The sequence below is a fragment of the Ursus americanus genome, chromosome 8, assembly GCF_024610735.1.
Source record: "Ursus americanus isolate L20-20 chromosome 8, mUrsAme1.1.p, whole genome shotgun sequence".
Taxonomy (NCBI): domain Eukaryota; kingdom Metazoa; phylum Chordata; class Mammalia; order Carnivora; family Ursidae; genus Ursus; species Ursus americanus.
In genome coordinates this window covers 80,172,934-80,187,462 of record NC_142134.1, presented here as the reverse complement: position 1 = coordinate 80,187,462, position 14,529 = coordinate 80,172,934, and the positions used below count along the sequence as shown (strand labels likewise).

Below are 14,529 nucleotides of genomic sequence, written 5' to 3'. Positions count from 1 at the left end.
CACTTTTTGTGCTGTGGTTTCTTTAAGGAAGTTGTAACTCTCCTACCCCAACCACACCGCCAGTCCATCTCAAGGTGTTGGCGATTTCTGAACACCTGGGGAGAGGCCACTTTGAGCAAAGGAGGTGCTCCCCCCCAGCTGTGGGTTCTGATGGTCGCCTGAGAGGAACGGGTGGGTGATGAGGGATGTCCGAGCATCTCTCCCTGCCTGGCCTCCCTCTCTTCCCTCTCCTTTCCCGCTGTGTTTTGTTTTAAACATTTCTTATTAAAAATTGAGCAAGTGTTTTTGTATCTTTCTTTTGCTGTTCTCTGCTGATGGCATGTGGGGTGAGGCTGGGAAAGTGAAAAAGAAAGTGTTTACTTCCCTTGGATGATGAGGCTAGCCCCTCTAATGAGGGGCTTACCGCGTGCCGGGCACTGGTTGGCAGCTTGGCACACATTCGCTTTCCAGTTAACCGGCTCAGAGAGCTGGTGTTTATCCCCCATCAATGATGAGGGCGGTGAGCTCCAAGCGGTTGAGGGAGCCTCCCAGAGTCACATAGCTGTAGAGTGGCAAAGCAGACCCAAGCACAGAGTATCTGAGTCAGACAGACGTCCTGATTCCATGGGCTCTACTCTCGGAGGTCAGAAAGCCGAACGTCGGCTGGAATGGCCATGAAGTGGCTGCCTCTTCATGTCTTTGTCATGACCCTAGATGCTAGTTTGAACTAAACGATCCTGCCTTCAATGAATACGAAGTATTTGACGATTTAATGTCTCGATTTCAGCCCTACCGTTTGGCAGTAGAGGGAAGTACGCTGCAGGTTTGCTCCAGCACGTGTACCATCCAGCCACAGGGTCTGCAGGGAAGACCTTGCTTTCCCCCGATAGATGGGAAATAAAGTCCTCACCAGCAGACACACATGCTAATTGTTTTTCTTATTATATGTTTGAGCTTGTTGTTTAGGCTTTATTTGTGGTATTCGTGACCATAGTATCTGATATCATTAGGCGGAAATCAGAATTTTAAGGTAAGAATTCTCAGAGCTGTGTTTTTTCAAACTTTCAAACGACATTTTACGTTGCCCAGTATCTAACTGGAATTAAAGTTTCACAAAACAAGACTTTCCTGAGGTGGGAGGCTGTGCTGGCCTGCTTCTCTCTGCGTTACTAAGTGGAGCTCGTTGTCTGGGCACCCGGACCTCCATGGGTAACAAAGTAAGCCAGCCTGAAGTCTCACCCTAAACAAAAATCGATTCAAAGTCGATCATGGACGTAATGTAAGATGTAAGGCTATAAAACTTTGAGAAGAAGAACACAGAAACCTTTGAGATGCGGGGCTTGTAAAGAGCCCTTCCTCGTACTGCACGCTGACGCGCGGTCTGCAGAAGGGAGGGCTGGTTCATTGGCTTCATCAACATCAAAAGCTGCTGTTGTCCTAAAGACAAGCTGCAGGCCAGGAGGAGATATTATAAACCATGTATATGATAAAAGGCCTGTGTCCAGAATGTGTAAAAAACTCGCAAAAGCAGTCACACAAACAATGCAATTAGAAAATGGGTAAAGGACGCAGAGGGGGACGGTTCATCGCAGACGACGAGCAGGTGACCAGTGAGCCCACGAAAGTCGTCCAGCCTCACTGGCTGTTAGGGAATGCGAGTCCAACCCCAAGGATGTATCCCTGCACACCCACGAGAGTGGCCAGATTAAACAGCAACACCACCAAGTGCTGGCAAGGCTGCGGAGAAGCCGAACCGCTCACACGCGGCTGCTGGGAGTATAGGATGGGACCACCACACTGGAAAACAGTGGGGCAGTTTCTTAAAAAACTAAACTTGCAACCACCCCGTGACTCAGCACGTGCGCTCCTGGGCGTGTATCTCGGAGAAGCGAAGACTTGTGTCCACACAGAACCCTGCATGCGAGCGTTCACGGCAGCGCTCTTGCAGAAGAGCCGGAAACTAGGGACACCCAGACGTCCTCCGAGGGTTGTCTGCCTGAACAGTGGCACAGCCACCATGTGGGACATGACTCCGCAGTGAGAAGGAACAGATTACTGACCGGTGCCCCGACCCGGGCGAGTCCCCAAAGAGTTAAACTGAGTGAGAAAAAGGCAACCCCAGGGACTCTGTGCTGTGGGATTCCTTTTATAGGGTGTTCTCCAGATGACAAAACTGCAGAAATGGAGGACAGAGTAAGGTCAAGGCGTAGGAGGCAGGGATGAGGCAGGGGGGATGCAGGGGGGGGGGGGCGTGACCGTAAAGGAGCCACGGGAAGGGTCCCCGTGGTGGCAGAGTGTTCTGTATCTTGCCTGCGTCAGTGCGAGGATCCTGGTGCAACACTGCACTGTGGTTTTGCAGGACGTTACCGCTGGGAGAGATCGGGTAAACAGTACATGACCGTTCTCACAACTGCAGTAAATCTACAGTCATTTCGAATAAAAAGTTTAATCATGAAAAAGATGCTGGTTGCAAAGCATTTGGTTGATTTCATTTTCCATTGGAAAACTTCTAGAGAATTTAAGTGTGAACTTTTTTTGCTCTTTAAAAAAATTATTCATGTTCTTGTAAAAAAATGTTATATGCACATAGTAAAGAAATCAAATGATGCAGAAAAACGCACAGATAAATATTTTTGAAAAAATCACCCAAAACTCACCCTTCGAAAATTACCATAAAGGTAAATTTTAAAACTACGGTAGTATTGGGGCACCTGGGTGGCTCAGTCAGTTAAGCATCTGCCTTCAGCTCAGGTCATGATCCCAGGGTCCTAGGATCCAGTCCCGCATTGGGCTCCCTGCTTGGTGAAGAGCCTGCTTCTCCCTCTCCCTCTGCCTATGCTCCCCCTGCTTGTGCTCTCTTTCTGTCAAATAAATAAAATAATAAAATAAAATAAAATAAAATATAAAATAAAATACAGTGGTATTTCCTTCGCCACACATTAATTTGTTCTTTCCTTCCAAAGACTATCATAGCAGTGTTTGTCTTCATTTTGGTGTCAGGAATCCAGAGGTTGGTGAATTGGGGTGTCTTGATCAAGGTCAGGTGCCCAATTAGTGTCCAGAACCAGCCCCAACCCCCAGGCATTGTTAATACCTTGCCTGGGGCCTGCCCTGCCTCTGTCCTCTCCCTAGTCCCCCAACGTGGTCCTCTGGCCACTCTGACCACTGTCCCCTGGGAACTTGTTGGAAACGCACATTGTCACGCCCCCACCTTTGGAATCAGCATTTCTTGTTTGGGAAGCCCTCCGCATGATTCTTACGATGCCCTGGAGGATGGAAGGTGCTGTGCCGTCACGGTGGTGCCTGAGCCATGGATGGGGCACCTTGAAAACTAGGAAATGCACGTGCGCGTCAGCCGCTGCGTCTGCTGCTTCCCGCGGCCCTCATGTCTGTCTTGATGCACGGATTGCCGGCTCATTTGCGTCACGTGCCGGCCCTGTTCACTTGGAGCCCCGGGGTGTTCAGCAGGGCCCTGCAGCGTCTGGCCGAGCATCTGCTGACCAGCTAAACGAGTCCATGAACGGAGGACAGTTGTGGGTGACTACCTGGTTTCTGTCCCCGCCTCCCGGATCCAGACACCAGTGACACAGCGGTCATTGCCGCCCAGCGTCCTTTACTTTCCCTCCTCCTGTGGTCTCTTCCACAGATGTCCCCCACATGTGCCGTCTGTGCGGGACTCCGGGAATCCAGGATGGTGCGGCGGTCCTCGCCTTGGGTTGCTCACGCTTCTCAAACATACGCGCATTTCTCTTCCAAGCCTGCTTCCCCTGCCCTGTTTTTACGTGGGTAACGACATCCTTACTTGGCAGTCCTTCGGACTAGAAGCCCCTGCTCGTTCCTCTCCCTGCCTCTGGCTGCCTAACCGGACTTCACACTCATTGCTGTCTAGGGCATGTCTGCTCCGTCCGTCTCACCCTTACAGCCCTGGCTCAGCGCCTCGGCCCTGCTGCCTCTGAGCAGTTACAAGAGCCCGTTTGGTTCCCTCTGCCGGGTCAGAGAGCACCTCGTGCACGTCCTTCTTCACACTGCCATTAGAAGCCTCCTTCCAAAGCGCAGATGGACTGTGTTGTCCTGTGTGACCTTCTCGAATAAGCGTGTGCTCCCGGTCGGAAGCTGATCCCCCCCTTGTCCCCGGCATTGTGAGGGCTCTGGAGGACAGACCTGCTTTCTGCACTCCTGAGAGCCAGCGAGCGTCCCCAGAGGGACCGTGTGGGATGTTGGCAACAAGATCAGCTCTGGAATCAAGAGGCCTCGTGCCCCGGGTCTAACACAAGCTGGGCATCCTTGGGAAAGTCACTTTGAGTTGCTGTGGGTTTTGGTGTCACCATCTAGATGGCGGGTGTAATGAAACATACTCAACCTATCACACAAGGTTGCTGAGAGGTGCAGACACAGTGCACGATGCAGGTGCTTTGCCGTCCGTAAAGCATGGACACAGGTAGTGATGCTGTGTGAGCAGCACTTAGAGAATAATTGAATGAAACTCTTTAAAGCACATCTGTGATTCTGGCTCGTGATACCAGTGAGCACGTGTGTTGTACATCCTGTGTCATGGCGGGGTGGGGGAGTGTTCTGTTTCATTGCGAGTTAGAGATGCCCCGGGGGACACCCCCCACGCATTGGCCTAGAGAGAGGAGGCTCTTTCCTGTCTACATTTGGTGGCGTGGCCTGAGTGCCTTAGGGACGGGAATGCGCAGTGAGACATGGAGAAGAAAGCTGTCCTCGCTGCTAACTAGCCAGTCTGCACTCCTGGGGGAGGAAGTGAGGCGAGTCACTCCGTGGTAACTTGCCAAAGCCCGTCCTAACCCATCTGCCCACAGAAGTGACCAGCAGGACAAGCACAAGATCTGCTAGAGACAGATGGACCGCATTAGCCCTGTGCATTTGTGGCCTTCAGGGCCTCAGAACAGCCCGCGACAGCTGCCAGGATAGGACGGCCGTTTGCGGAGGGCCGGGTCCGCCAGGGGCGGGAAGCGCCTTTCCCGGTGCTCCCATCTGGGAGCCATTACCGAGGGGGGGAGTGAGGCCTGTCTGTGCCGCAGTCAGCTTCATCTGTGACATGGTGGCCGACAGCAAACGGGTCGGTGATGGTTAGACGTGATGAATGTGGCACCTGGGGGGCCGCAGTCAATGGAAGCTGGAAATTGGTGGGGTGGGTAGCACGGAAGGTGCTTCAGGTGTCTGTGGAACGAATGCGTGAGTGCGTGGATGGGAGAGCCACCGTCCGTGGCACTCCTGATCCTGTCCCCTCGGCTGTCACTTGTGTTCTGTACCTGGTCCATCTGGTGGACCCCACAGTGACACCCTCATATTGTGCTTTACCTCTCATCCGCTGGTCAGCAGACCTTTTCTGTTTCCGTTCTTGATCAAGTGGTAAATCTACCACGGAGCTGAGCCCTCCTTCTGGGGGAGGGTGCACATGGAGTGTGGCAAATGGCCAAGACCTGAATTTCTCATTTCTGCAGACTTCTCGTGGCTCAGAGTTAATCCCCCAGCTACTGACAGGGAGAATAAAGGAGGTTGTTTGTATGTAAACTTATATAAGAACATTTTTCACTGGGAGTTTATTTAGTTTGAACTGGAATAAATCTCTGACCTTAGTTCCTTTATCCTAAAAGCAGAGAAAGCTATAAATACTTTTTTGAGGGGTAGGCGGTGACTCCTCTTACCCAAACTGGATCCCTACTGCTTAGAGTCCCAGCGAGTGTTTGGCCAACTGAGCTGAAGGGTGTGAGCATCTGGAAGCAGTGGTTCCCCACCCTGGCTGTGTCCAGGGCCGGGTGGGGGCTCTGGGGAAAGCGTGCATGCTCACTCCACACCAGTTCAAATAGGATCTCCAGGAATGGAGCCTGGGCATCTGTAGGTTTAAGAAGCTGCCCAGGTGATTCTGATGGACGGTGAAGGTTGCGAACCTGAGTCCGAGGCAAGTGGGGGTTCCCGGCAGCCTGAGAACCTCCTGCTTTCACGAGCTCACACTGGCTTTGGGTGCTGCGGGGGAGTAAAGAGTATCGCGCCGATATGCCGCATCCTGCGAATGTCTACCTGTTTTTCAGTTTATTCCAGTGTCTACCCATTCTTCTTTTTCTTCATGGAATCATTTGGTGGTTAGTTGTGCAGAACTACAGCAAGTCTGGTTTGACTGGTGCAAAATGATCTTGGGTGTGAAGGGCTCTGTTGGTGTTTCTTGTCGCCGGTAGTGCCGGCTCTCTGCCGGGCAGCTTGTAAGTACCACCTCTTCGTGCAGGGCTGTGGAGGCGGGCTGCCTAGGTTTTGCCAACTGTGTAATTTGGCATAAGTATTAAAACTTGGGTAAACCTTGCTTTCTTCATCTATGAAATGGGATGATAGGAGCCATTGTCACCTCCCAGAATTGTTCTGAAGTTTAAATACAAGTATGTCTATAAAGTGTGTAGCTTGATGCCTGTTCCTAGCACATGGTAAGGGCTTATAATTTTCTTGATGGAAATACTCAGAGCTAATAAATTTGCCAGAGATAATTCATTTTTAGCCCTTGAACCAAAGATTTCTTCGGTTTTAACTGGTAGGGTTAATTCACCACTTGAATATTGGCCTTGAGAGTACCTTGGATTTCAAACTAGCATAGCCAGGGGATTTCCTAATTGGAACATTGCCCCTAAAAAGCTGGTTTCAGTCTGTATTCACGCATAGTCCTGGAGTTTAATTTGTTTCTTTGGTTTCTTCTGAACCCGGCTCTGTGGTGACATCTGGCACGCAGGGGTTCATCACATTGTGGCTTCATAGGCCGCCGAGGGGACACGATGGCACGCTGTAGGAAGCGTCTGTTTTCTGCATGCCAGCTGGACAAAGTGAGTACGTCCCTCAGTGGCCGGGGCTCATTCTTCTCAGCTCTCCCACCAAACCTCTCATCTTCCTCTGCTTCCTGTCTGACTCCAAGTTCTATCTGATCAAGGACTCTGGTTCCTGGCACTGCGAGGCCACCTGCACTCGGCAATGTCCAACACGTATTAGGCGCTCACTAAATACTTAGAAAATGAAATCTGGGAGAATAGGGTAAATCCACACATTAAGGTTTAAGCTGTGTGCTACGAAATCTGCATCTACAGAACTGGGTAAATCAGTTTTTTTAATGCAAGTTTAAAATGTTTGAGTCGTTACCTTAGTTCATTCATCACTTATTGAGTGTCTTGTAGGCTGGCATTGGGGAGAGAGGTGAGTATAGCTGATCCCTGCTCTCATGGATGTGTGGTCTAGGGCGGTGGACAGACAGGTGGCTGCAGGATAAATAGGGTGAGTATTATGATGAAGGGGGTCTGCTGTGTGCGCTTGGACCACAGAGCAGTTGGTGCTTTATGAACACAGGTAGCAAGTCGAAACACAGCTGGAATGACTCTACACGTTCGTGCTTGTACAATTGGTGGGAAGTGCCTATGTAGGTGCTTCGTAAACTCTTGAATGGCCTTGGTATGGATCAAATGGCTTTGCTTGGGCCTTGCTTTATCTTCCTTCATTAGGAAAAAGAAAATCCAGAGCAGCATTGCTGCAGGAGTTCTGGACCCGAGGATGGGCCAGTGAGTTTTGACTTCGGCTCTCCTGCTCTGCCATTATCTGGGTGTTGGGGTGCTGTGCTGTGGCAGGAGGGTTGGGTTAGATGATGCTTATGGCCTCTTTCAGTTCTGACTTCAAGACTCATCATCTCAACCCATCGCCCTGGGGAGTGGAGAAAGAATGTGGCAGTTGGGGAGTCATTAACTACATTTCCTGGGACTTTGTAGCCTGATTTTGGGGAATGCCCTGGGAGAAGTGTTGGTGGTCGGTCTCGTGCTCTGCTGTGAGGGGCACGCAGGCGTATTCGTTTTCCGTGGTGTGAGTGAAAGCCTGGGTAAGGTCAGAGCTTCAGTGGAGTCAGCCAGAAGGAGGCGGAGGACTGAGCCCAACAGGTGATGGTGGGTGCATTTGAGGCAGAATTCACTGAATCCCTTCTGTATATGCATTTCTCAGGGATTCCAGCTTCGTGTGATTTCTGTGGTTTAGGCCCAGGATATTTACTATCATCATGTGACATTGAATGCCTTTTAGCCTCTGCTGTGGTAATGTACAGACCCCAGCTCCTGAGTTTAGCAGGGGACAACACCCGGGTGGCTTAGCTGTGCTGAGAGTTTGGATGACCTCAGACCCATCCGAGAAAGTGTGGTCTTGTACGTTGGTTTGGTTCTCTCTCTCAGAGAGCTTCCCGACCCCTTGGAGGAATGATACAACTCAGATCCTGAGCTGTCCTGAGCCCCTGGACTGTGGGGTTGCCCAGCTAGATTGTCTGCAGTCACGGTGCTCTTGGTCGGGACAAGGTGGGAGGAAGGTGTGTTATAAAACTCAGTTTTACATGGTTGTTATCAATGGTGGTAGTGACTTCTTACATTTGTGTTTTGCTTCATGGTTCATGAAGAAGTTTAAAATCCATTATGTCATTTTATCCTCTCAGCAGTTCTGTGCAAAAGGCGGGTGGGTTTTCACATCTCTTATTTCTCTGGTGATTTTACTGGGGCTCACAGAAGATCAGGGACTTAACCAAGGGCTCTCAGGCATGGTGACCTTAGTTAATGATACTGTTTTGCATGTTTGAGAGCTGCTAAGAGAATAGATCTTAGAACATCTCATCACAAGGAAAGGAAATCTTGTGACTGTGCGGTAAGGGAAGTTGACTAGATTTAATGTGGTGATCACTGGCCATATATACAAATATCAGATCATTATGCTGTATACCCGAAACTCTCATAATGCGATGTGTCAATTACACCTCAATTAAAAAAATAAAAAATAAAGAAGAGGCATAACCAAGGAGTTAGGGGCCCTAGTGGCCCTGTGTCTTCCTCGACGCCCCACTAGGGCTCCATGCTCTGATTCGGACAGTGCTACGTTCAGCCTCCTATAAACCCCTCACCCATTTGGAGAGGAGCTTGTGGGGCATTTCTGTTCAATTTGGAGCCTTTAGATTCCTTGCCCTCTGTTACTTTCTCCAAATGCCCGGGCATTGCTGAAGCCTCCAGGCTGTCCCTGTGCTTGGGGGCCTTCTCTGCCTCCATGCGGTACATGTGTTAACCCCTGTGAACGAGCTCTCGCACTACAGGGACCTCCCCTGCCTGTCCCCCACACTCTCAGCTCCACTTAATGTTCAGATCTGATTGCTTCCTTCTAGAAATGGGATGTGCTGTGTGTGCTGGGTTCTTTTTTCTTTTTTAATTCAAGCTAGTTAGAGCCAAAGCTGAAATAGGTGATAGCAATCAGTGTGCTGTTTTAAGACTGTGATTGCACGGCCTTCATTTCCCCGGTGTGAGCTCCTTCGAGGGTATGGCCATGTCATATCCGTCTGTCTTGTCACCACAATGGCTGGCTTGGTGTCTGGGCCGTGGTGAACGGCTGCCGAAATTCAAGTAAGGCCAGCAGAGAGGTATTGCATCTGGAAAATGACGAGCAAGCTAAAGGAATTTTTTCTTAAGATGTTTGCAAAAGAATATTTTAGAGAGTTGACCTGTTTCTCAGTTGGAGTTTAATTTCAGCTCAGAAAGCAGCTGTGTGCCCGAGGGCTTTGGGGTTTCTCTGTGTGACAGATGAATTTAATTGTTGTTGTATGACTGTATTATCCTTTTGTGGCTTTTGTGGACCTTTCTCCCAAATAGAATAGATTTTTATATGAAAGTCACACTTCCTTTTTGAGAAGTGTAACAGTAATTTTGTGGAATGATCTCCTGTTCGTTTAACCCCAAAGATTCCCTGCTGAGAAGCAAACACTCCGCTTTCGGCTGGGGGAACGCAGTCCGGTTCCTGCCTCCTCGGCCGAAGGACCGCAAAGCATTCTCAAAGCCAGAGAACAAGATGCGTGTGTGCATCATGGAAATTCTCAAATGCTATGTCAAGTGTCTACATTGGGATTTCTGTAAAGTTTTAGAAGCTAAGCGGGTATGTACACGTTACGGTGCGGAGGGAAAAGAACCGTGTTAACAAGCAGAGACTCTGCTTCGGTCTGTTTTCTTCCCGCTGACTGGCTCTCGGACTGTGGACAGGCCACACAGGGCCGCTGAATGCCCTGCCCTGTTAGGCTTCTGTCAAGGGGTTTTTGCCAGAGTCAGTGAGGTAGTGTATGTGAAAGTGCTTTGTGCTTTTAAATTTTGGAAAATGTCAAGCCTATACATGTTTTTGGAAACATACGTAATTATTTGGGAAACATGTTTAACTTAGTCATGTATGCATTTGGCACACTTTTAATGCCGCCGTGATGTAGCACGTAGGCCTTAATTTCCTGGGAATAAGTTCACTAGACTTGCTGAGGGGAAGAGAGGAGCATTTGGTCAGGGAGAATTTGGCTCATCTCGCCATGTACAGATTAGGGTCTCGTTTACATCTTCTCAAAGTCCCTAAAATTTATGTATTTGTCTTATAAAAATTGTCTCTGCAGTTGAAGTGTTTTCTGTGGCCAGGCATGGTTCTGAGAATGTCACAGATGTGAACTCATTAAAATTCTCGTTACAGCCCCAGGAGGATTGTAGTCCTACGATTTGGATCCTTATCTTACAGATAAGGAAACTGAGGCCCAGGGAAACTGAAGCGGCTTGCCTGAGGTCACAGAGCTCTCGTGCAGTAGTTTTGGGGTTGCAAGCCAAGCCTCAGTCCCAGAGGCCATCTCTGAGCCCCCGCTTAAAGGCTACCTCCTGTCATCCCCATACCTCACTCACAGTTTCTTCCTCCAGTGAGCTGTGTGCCCTCTGAGCTCTGTCGGGCTGTCTGTTTTATTTACCACTGTATTCCCCAGGCCCGACCCGATAGCTGGCATATAGTAGGCAAATTTGTGAAATGATTATATGAAAGGGTTTCTGATATTAGCCTCTTATCATTAAAATTCTCATACATCTGTTTTCTCACCTAACCCTTACAATTGTGAGGCGGGCAGTGTTTCCCTCCCCTTTTCCGCATAAGGAAATGAGGTCGTAGAGTCAGGGATTGAGTCCTGGGTTACATATCTTCAGTTCATACGTGTTGTTGTTGTTTTAACTTTCAGATTCTTCTGAAATTCTTTCTTTGGTGAGGGTCATCAGAAGGAAGCCCAGGTAAGATTTCATGATCTTCTAATTCAGTGGCATTAAAGATTAAACTGTGTTGACAAGAGCCATGGCGCTGTCTGCTGGGGGTGCTTAGAATAGAGATCTAGGCGTTAAAACCCAGATAGTGCCTGCTCATAACCACGTCAGATGTGAAGTCTGCCTATCTGGCTTGTTTGGTTGGGGGTAAAGCTGGAAATCCTGAGGACACAGGTGCAGTTTGGGTCCCTGCTCTTCACCCAGGACCGCCCATCCCACGGTGGCTCTCCCACGTGCTCGCCAGCCCCGCTCTGCTCTCTCCCTGGCATGTGCCTTCTTAATGGCATTTATGAATATCAGAATTCCCCTGTATGTAATCTGAAAATTGACGTCATGTAGGCAAAACAAGCCAAACAGAGCTTTTAAAAGCGTGTAACACACTCCCCGCTTGTAAAGGAAATACATGTTCATTGGGAAGCGTTTGGAAGTAAGAGACGATAAAGAAGAAAGTAAGTCTCACATCAGCACTATGAACGTTTGGGCCTTGTGCAGAAAAGCATTATCACAGCAGACCAGAGACTGCTGTCCTCTGGGAGGCCTACTTGCAAGCTTGGCCCTTGGCTGGTGTCTGGAACTTTGATGTCGGGACGGTTCCCACCACCCTGACTGATAAGAGTGGCTCACTGAGCCTGAGCTCGTTGTGCAAACAGCAAGTTTGTGCCTGCAGACCTGCTCTCCTCCCAGGAGTCTGGAACCTTGGTACACGCCAGGCCAAGAGGGCCTGTGTGCCCAGCCCCCAGTGGAACCCCTGTTGCTGGGTCTCTAAGAGCTTCCTGGCGACAGCACTTCACGGGTGCTCTATCCTGTGTAACTCTGAGGGAGAGGACCCCGGAGACTCCCACCCAGTGTCATCTGCACCTCACGCCTTCCCCTGTTGCTGACTGTGCTTTGCGTCTTCTCGCCGTGATAAGTCTAGCTATGAGTATGCCTGTGCGCTGGGTCCTCCTGGCCAGTCATTGAGCCTCGGGGCTAGGGGGGCAGGTCTCGGAGACCCTTGACTAAGGCCTATTCCTTTTCTTTTTCTAAGCATAAAAATTAAAAAAAAAATTAAATAGGTATTGCATCTGTCTGAGATCTCTGTTTTTATCCCACAAATATAAATGAGCATTTTGTCGCATCATGAAATATTCTTTCAAAACACAATTTCTACTTCAGTTACACCTTACGTGTTTTCTGTAATGTCGGGTGTTTGGGTTTTACAGTTTACGGTGCTATTGTAGGTAACGAAACCCTTGTTTGCAGAACTCAGTGTGCATCTCAGCGCAGGTAGTTCTTGGGGGAGGGGGCGTGAGAGAGGGCAGGGTGCTGTGGGTGATCGTGGCAGACGCCGTTCAACTCTTCTTCAGAGAGGGGGTGTCCGCTGGCACGGTTCAGCCGCCTCACCGAGTCCTCAGCAATCCTAACTATTACCAGTCAAGGCAGTTCTTCAATTGGATAAATAATAGATGGTATCATTTTAAGTTGCATTTTTTAAAAAGATTTATTTATTTATTTGAGAGAGAGCACGAGCAGGGTGGGGGAGGGGCAGAGGGAGAAGCAGGCTCCCTGCTAAGCAGGGACCCCAACATGGGGCTCAATCCCAGGACCCCGGGATCATGACCTGAGCTGAAGGTAGACGCTTAACCAACTGAACCACCCAGGCGCCCCTTAATTTGCATTTTCAGTTATTAGTGAGGTTTGAATGATTAATTTTCTTTTCTGACCTGCCTATTAATGTCTTTTAGATTGAGAGTTTCCGTCCTTTGCCCAGATATTTTGTGACTGTTCTGGGCTGGGATAGTGACCTCCCAGGGAAAACCCTTGTATCCTCACTCCACCGTACCCACCCCCGGCCTCTGGCATGGTATGCGCTGAAGAAGTGGGCTTTCCTTACGCGGGAAGCATGACTGCTGTTGCCCATCGACGAGGTGCATCCTTAAAGGAAGGCCCCGATGTGGGCACTGGAATTGATACTGGCCGTGGGAAGGATGCTGCGACATCCTGCGGATGACGGGGACAGCAGCAGCTGTTCTGTGGGGGAGAGTGGCAATGAGGGGCCTCTATCTGTTTATCACTAGCAGTAAGGGTGTGAATATCTCCACCCGGATGTGTCCATGTATTTCTCATGAACTGTAAAAAGACTCAGAATGTGCAAACCTTACTGAGCCAACTAAGCCCCTGTGATTGCAGAAGCCACATGAGGTGGTAGCAGGGGCACAGAGGCACGGAAGGACTCTGTCCCTGTGTGCTGAGTCCCTCCTCGGCGAGGACTCGACCACGTGGCACGTTTGTGTCTACCACGGCTACTGCCAGGTCTTTCCGGCCACTGGCAGAAAATATGGCAGTGCACGTGCGGCCACAGTGACGGGGTGGGGAAGGGGAGCTGGCGGCCGGAGCTGTGCTTGTGTGACAAGCTGACCCTTCACCTTGACTGTTTATAGGAGGTGGTAGGGAAGGTGAGTCATGGAGGATGGGGGTGCAGTCGCTGCGCCTTCGAGTCCCTGGGGCGATGTCTGGTATCTCCCCTGTGTGTATGGCGCACTTGTTTCCGCACGCGTGGCAGCGCTCTGGAGGCCGCTAACATGCCAGTAGCGCGGGTTGCCTCAGAGGAGGGGCTGGGATCGGAGGTTAGAGTGGAGGGAGAATTTCACTGTTTTTGCATAAATCTGAATTTTAATTTTTGCTATTTTATTGTTGAGTACATCTTAATTATGTGTATGCTTTAATAACATTTGTAATGAAAGCAATATTTACTTTTGAAAGTTTGAAAAAAGTGTGAAATAACCCGTGACCATGGACTAGCGATTCAGCCTTTCCGCGCCTCGGCTGGGGAGTGGGACGGTACCAATTTTATAGGCTTATCACGAGGGTTCAGTGAGAGAAAACTCAGAGCCCGGCACCTCCCGAGTGCATAATAAATGTTATTACTTCAACGTTTTAGTAGAAAGAGAATGCTTACAGGCCATCATGGTGTCTGTTGTATAAATACCTCCGGGCCGTTGTCTTAGTAGAAAGAACTTGAATTCAGCTCTGGCTCAACAGTGTGTGGAAGAGCATTATTTTGGGCATCAGGAGACTCCGATTGTGAATGGGGCTGTGTGATTAGCGTGCAGTCCTGGCAGCTCCTTGTTCCTCCCGTGTGTGGTGGGAGCCGTAGCACGTTCCTGTTGCAGGGCCAGGGGAGCCTTCCCAGGCACGCAGCAACAGGAAAGCCGTGGGGCTACGGTGAGGGGCAGGTGCATGCGTGAAGCAGAACGCATCCAGAGAACCCAGCGTGGTCTGTCCTGTGCGGAGAGTGGGCTCCTCCTCTGTTCCTTGCCACCTTCAAGAAAGCAGGCCGGTCGAGGAATCTACCCGTGGGACAGCCTGACAGCCCCGGTGTGCCGTGCGCTGTGTTGATTTGGCCCGTTGTTGCGGCAGCAGCAGACGGCAGGCACAGCTTGCCTTGATTTGCATATCTGGG

General features: G+C 50.0%; 1 protein-coding gene across 4 annotated transcripts in view; it reads left to right on the top strand.

Annotated features, from left to right (window-relative positions):
* Positions 1-14,529, top strand: part of AFAP1 (actin filament associated protein 1) — a 150,880-nt gene that overhangs the window by 21,100 nt on the left and 115,251 nt on the right. For 2 of the 4 annotated variants that reach the window (XM_045777083.2, XM_045777080.2), the window contains exon 2: positions 11,009-11,057. The exons of the other annotated variants lie outside the window; for them this stretch is intronic. The gene's annotated coding sequence lies outside the window, so the exon portion shown is untranslated. The remainder of the gene's footprint in view (positions 1-11,008; positions 11,058-14,529) is intronic. 4 annotated transcript variants of the gene reach the window in all.